Below are 5,873 nucleotides of genomic sequence, written 5' to 3'. Positions count from 1 at the left end.
ACTACCTCGGGCACCCCCATTGGTAGATTGCTAGGTCTAAACATCGACAACTAGAGCATTTTGCGTGTGTTGGTCACCTCAAAAATGAGCTGGAGCCCCCCGTTTATTTTGCGCTGGGCGATCTGGGGCCGCAACCACGAGTTGGTTGCGCCTCCAATCAAAGCACAGAGATGGGCACGGAAAAGACCGAGTTGGGGTTTATCACTTTTTCCCATTCTTCTTTTTCTCGGCCTTTTGACCACTCCGAAATTTTCTAGCATTCTCCCCTTTAGTCTAAAGGCCTATAACTCATGCTATTCTTAAAGTAGAATAACCCAGAGAGATAATGTGTAGCAACGGTGATTAAAATCCCACTACAACACAATTCTACAATGTACAAAACCACTTATCGTAATGGGAGACGGTTGTCTCATGACCCTGAATTCCAAGATCACAGGCTATCCAATAATCCCATGCTAGCAACATGTTCACGAAATGTATTAGGAGGTAAGCCTTTTGTTAATGGATCCACGAGCATTTTCTTAGTACTTATGTGCTCTAATTCAATAGTGTGATCCTGGATTCTATTTTTCAAAACAAAAAACTTAATGTCAATGTGCTTGGCAGCATCACTCGACTTGTTGTTATTCGCATAGAAAACTACAGACTTATTGTCATAGTATAATTTTAGTGGCCTACTTATGCTGTCTACCACTCTTAATCCTAGGATAAAATTTTTAACCCACACAGCTGTTGGAATACGAGGTAGGCTACGCTAGCACAAAACAAAAACTTTCTACCGCGTAAACCAGGAATAACTACTATTGTAGATCACGGGATTACCACTCGACACACATGTGCGGATGTTGTAGATACCCGTTAGGGTAGCGAAGTCGATCACACATCAATGCAGTGTAGTCGAACACGTTGATATCGAGCAGCTCCTCAGCAACTTGTCCACGTGTAGTGACTCCCTCCTCGTGCTGTGGCTCATCAGGCTCATCGTCGGCTCATCATCAGCTTGTCAGGTTCCTCGTCTGAGCTCTCGTGCGGCAGCTCTTCCAAGTGCTGCAGATGCAACACCTCCAAGGTATTCACACGTGCAGGGAGGAAGCGTCGCAAGCTGGACTACTAGGTCCACGAGTTGCAACAAGGCGAGGGTGTGGGAGGCGCGGCTGCTACTGGTGCGAAAGGGATGAACCCTAGGGCACCCCCCACCCCTCAATATATAGGGGTTCCTAATGGGCCTCTGGGTCCGAGGCCCATTAGTACTCCTAAACCTGATCCAATTCAGATCACATCCGAATTGTGCTTCCAGCCCTTTAAGCGTGTGACCCTATAGGTTCATATACGTATAGACATGGCCCGAGTACTCCTACTCGGCCAATAGTTAGTAATGGCCTTTAGCAAGACATACTAACTCCTATACGCACACGAAGATCATATCAAACGAACCATCACAATATTATGTACATGCTATTACCTTTGCCTCACAATATTTGGTCTAGCTCCAAGCCGACCACTCTTTCTCGATGCTATGATTCAGAATCCCTTTCTAGGTTAATTCTTAACCTCACATAGCATGGCCATGCATTTCCGGATTCGCTTACTCGAGGGGCCCAGAGATATCTCTCTCAAATAGAGAGGGGCAAATTCCATCTTGACTGACCATGCCTCACAGCATGCTTCTTGACAAACCCGAAAGCTACCTTTATGACTACCCAGTTACGGTGTAGCATTTGCTAGCCCCTAAGTAAGTCAATCCACATCTTGAGTACATGCGACAGTCTCAGGTCTAAGGACAAAGTGTTGGAGGTATGCCCTAGAGGAAATCATAGAGATGCTGACATTCCATTTGTATCCATGATTTATATTGTGTTCCTTGAATATCCATTAAAGGCTACTTGTGATTTGCAATTATGTGAATTGTATGTGAAACTCTATACTTGTATGGTTATTCTAAAATTGTCCCTAGTCGGAGTTCATGTGAGGACACACATGAATATTAGACTAGCACATGTATTAGTTGATGACTATGTTTCACAAGTCATGGACATGGAGATGTGAAACTAATAATGTGGGCACATGTGGAGACATGTGCTAGGACTGACCCAACACGAGAAGTAGTTCTCTCTTTACACAACATGTACGCTTTGTCCTTAGACCTGAGATTGTCGCATGTATTCAACATGTAGATCGACTTACTTAGAGGTTATCAAACGCTACACCATGATAGGGTAGTTAAAAAGATAGCTTTCGGGTTTGTCAAGAAGCATGCTGTGAGACATAGTCAATCAAGATGGGATTTGCCCCTCTCTGGGCCCCTCGAGTGATCGGATCCGAAAATGCATGGCCATGCTACGCACGGTTAAGAGTTAACCTGCAAAGGGATTCCAAGTCACAGGATCAAGAAAGAGCGGTTGGCTTGAAGCTAGACCAAATATCGTGAGGCAAAGGAATAGCATGTACATGATGTTGTGACGGTTCGTCTGATATGATCTTCGTGTGCGTATAGGAGTTGGCACGTCTTGCTAGAGGTTGATACCGACTATTGGGCCGAGTAGGAGTACTCGGGCCATGTCTATATATATTCGAACCCATAGGGTCACACACTTAAGGGGCTGGAAGCCCAATTTGAATATGATCCAAGTTGGATTAGGTTTAGAAGTACTAATGGGCCTCGAACCCAGAGGCCCATCAGGAACCTCTATAAATAGAGGGGTGGGGCACCCTAGGGTTTCATCCCTTTGGTCGAAACACATCTGCCGCGCCTCCCACGCCCTTGCCCTGTTGCAACTCGCGGACCTAGCAGTCCGGCTTGCGACGCTTCCTTCCTGCACGTGTGGATACCTTGGAGGTGTTGCACTTGTAGTACTTGGACAAGCTGCCGACGAGCCACGACGAGCCGATGACGAGCCGCGGCATGAGGACGATCTTGCTGCACGTGGATGAGCTGCTGAGGAGCTGCTGGACGTCGACGTGATGGACTCTGTGTTCGACTACGCTGATCAACTTCGCTGCCCCAACGCGATTCTACATCTTCTGCACCAGCGCGTCGAGTGGTAATCCCGTGATCCATATAGGGCAGTTTTCCTAGTTTACATGGTAGAAAAATTTTGTTTTGCGCTAGCGTAGCCTACCTCGTATCCCAACAGTGGTATTAGAGCCGTAGTTGTTTTGTTTTGGATTCGGGATGTGTGCATATGGAGATATGCGAATTTTTAGTTTGATCTATATCCTGGTTTCGTGTTCTTGCTGCAATGGTCGTGTAACGACATACTCCTACCGTCGAATTTCCGCCATCGGAGTTAAGTGATACACGTAATGCCGGTTGCAGCGAGCGAAGATCAATGTGATTGGTCAAATCGAAATCTAGTTTTATACGCCAGGCGCATGAAATGTGCAATAGTAGATTGGATCTACTACCGGGTCGGAATTTTGCCGTGTGCGTGAGTTTCGGTAAAACACGTGTAACTTTTTGGTACGATCTCGGATCGGGGTGAATTTTATATGAAAATTGATCTACAGAAAAAGTTACACATAAAATTCAATCGCTTTGCCATTTTTGGCGAAATTAGATTTCCTAAATTTGGCTTGGAAAATGGAGTTACGGGCCTCTAAATTTTGGAACGTTAGAACACCTAACTCTATTTTGCAGGATGTTATGATTTTGTGATCAGTATGGTCCCTTGTATGTGATGCCTGTGTGTAACTCATTCGTGACCTGCGTGTCGCACGTACGGCAACACGGCTGGAGCCATATGTTTGTCACTTTAATGTATTTAATGGTCTGCGTACCAATCAGTGATGATCCAAGCAACTATGTAATCTTCATTACTAGCTATTACGTTCAATAGCATGTTCTAGTTCTTGGAGGACTAATCACCAGAAGGATGGCGCACATGGAACATGGAGATGGAGATCACCATGGTGAACAGGTTCTGTGGAGATGGAGATTACCATAAGAAAATGGGCCATACTATGTCACAACTGTGTGTATGTTATTCTTTATATTTTACTTCCTGCATGATGTGATGTTAGAAGTAGAACGATCCCTCACAAAGTTTAAGTTAGCATGCCCTCCCAACTAAAACTTGCACCGTCCCATGTCTTGTACAATTGGTGGTGGGTCTATGAAATTAGGGTGCCACTGATTTTCCTTGACTAGACGGGTTCGTGTCGGACACTTACATGCGTAAGGGTTGGTTTACTTAACAAGGTTATCTTAACAGTTAAGGACTTTGGGGCATAAAGGTTGGGCGCCGAGACATGGAGATGTCACCCAACAACAGGAGTCATATGTGATATGATTAGCAAGAAGTTGCTTACCGATCTACCTTGTTTGCTACCGGTGATGCTAAAGCTCACTAGTAGACTTGTTAGTTATGGATCCTGAATCACTAAGTATCAATGGAGGGATATTGATTTTAGTGGGAGTAGATTCTGTTAAATAGTTTAATGTGATTTACTCTATCATGGATACGTTTATCTTAGTGTATTTTGCATTACTTTTGTTGTAGATTAAATGACACCTAACAACACCACACCATTTGCTTTGCGTTCGGTCCTTGAGAAGGACAAGTTGAATGGAACAAACTACTCGGATTGGATCCGTAACCTGAGAATTGTTCTCAAGGCCGATAAAAAGGAAGATGTTCTAGACACCCCATTATACCAAGTACCTGTTGAGGATGCATCTGCTGCCGTTAAGGCTGCTTACAAGAAAGCATTTGATGCCAATCTTGAGATAAGCTGCCTTATGCTTGCTTGCATGGAACCCGAGCTCCAAATGCAGATCGAAACAAATCATGAGGCGCATGATATGATCGTGGCGCTCAAAGATATGTTCCAGACACAGGCTAGGACTGAAAGGTTCAATGTGTCCAAGGCCTTTCTAGAGTGCAAACTAGCAGAAGGCGCAACAGTAGGACCACACGTAATCAAGATGGTTGGTTACACTCAGCGATTGAAGAAGCTGGGCTTCCCAATGGGCAAAGAGTTGCCCACTGACTTCATTCTTTCGTCTCTTCCGCCTAGCTATGGGAACTTCATCTTGAACTACCATATGCATGGGACGGAGAAGGATCTGAATGAAATGTGTGGTATGCTCAAGCAGGGGCGGATTCAAAACGGAGCTGCACCCTGGGCTAAGTTGCTGAATCAGCACCAAAACAGTCTAATCTTGCCTCATAAACCTCCTTTTGTTAGGCTAAATACCACATATGTTAAAGGGACTACATGGACTCGCCCCGGGCTGCAGCCTGGGCAGCCCGGGCCCTAGATCCGCCCCTGTGCTCAAGAAAGCAAAGGTTGACATTAAGAAAAGCGCTAGTAGCAGCCATGTGATGGCTATACAGAACAAGCCTAGCTTCAAGAAGAAGGGCAATTCTTGGAAGAAGAAGGGCAAGGCTTGAGTGTCCAAGCCAAACCCAGCACCCAAGGCTAAAGTTGGACCTGCTCCAGATAAAGAATGCTTTTATTGTCACGAACCTAGTCACTGAAAGAGAAATTGCAAGCAGTACCTAGCTTCGTTGAAGAATGACGGGAGTAAGAGTACTTTCACCTCAGGTACGCTTGTTGTTAATGTTATAGATAACATATTTCTAGCTGATACAATTATTAATTCTTGGGTATTTGATACCGGATCGGTTGCTCATATTTGCAATTCGATGCAGGGAATGATAAGAAGTAGAAACGTTGAAAAGGGAGATGTTGATTTCCGCGTGGGCACTAATGCAAGAGTTGCTGCGTTGACCATTGGAACGATGCAACTACACCTCCCGTCAGAATTTCTTATGGAATTGAATAATTGTTATTTTATTCCTAGTTTAAGTTGAAACATTTTGTCTCCTTCATGCTTGATGAAGGATGGTTATTAATTTGCGAGTGAAAAC

This window comes from Setaria viridis, chromosome 1 (assembly GCF_005286985.2).
Source record: "Setaria viridis chromosome 1, Setaria_viridis_v4.0, whole genome shotgun sequence".
Taxonomy (NCBI): Eukaryota; Viridiplantae; Streptophyta; class Magnoliopsida; order Poales; family Poaceae; genus Setaria; species Setaria viridis.
The sequence above is the reverse complement of the archived record's forward strand: the minus strand, read 5'-3'. Positions refer to the sequence as shown.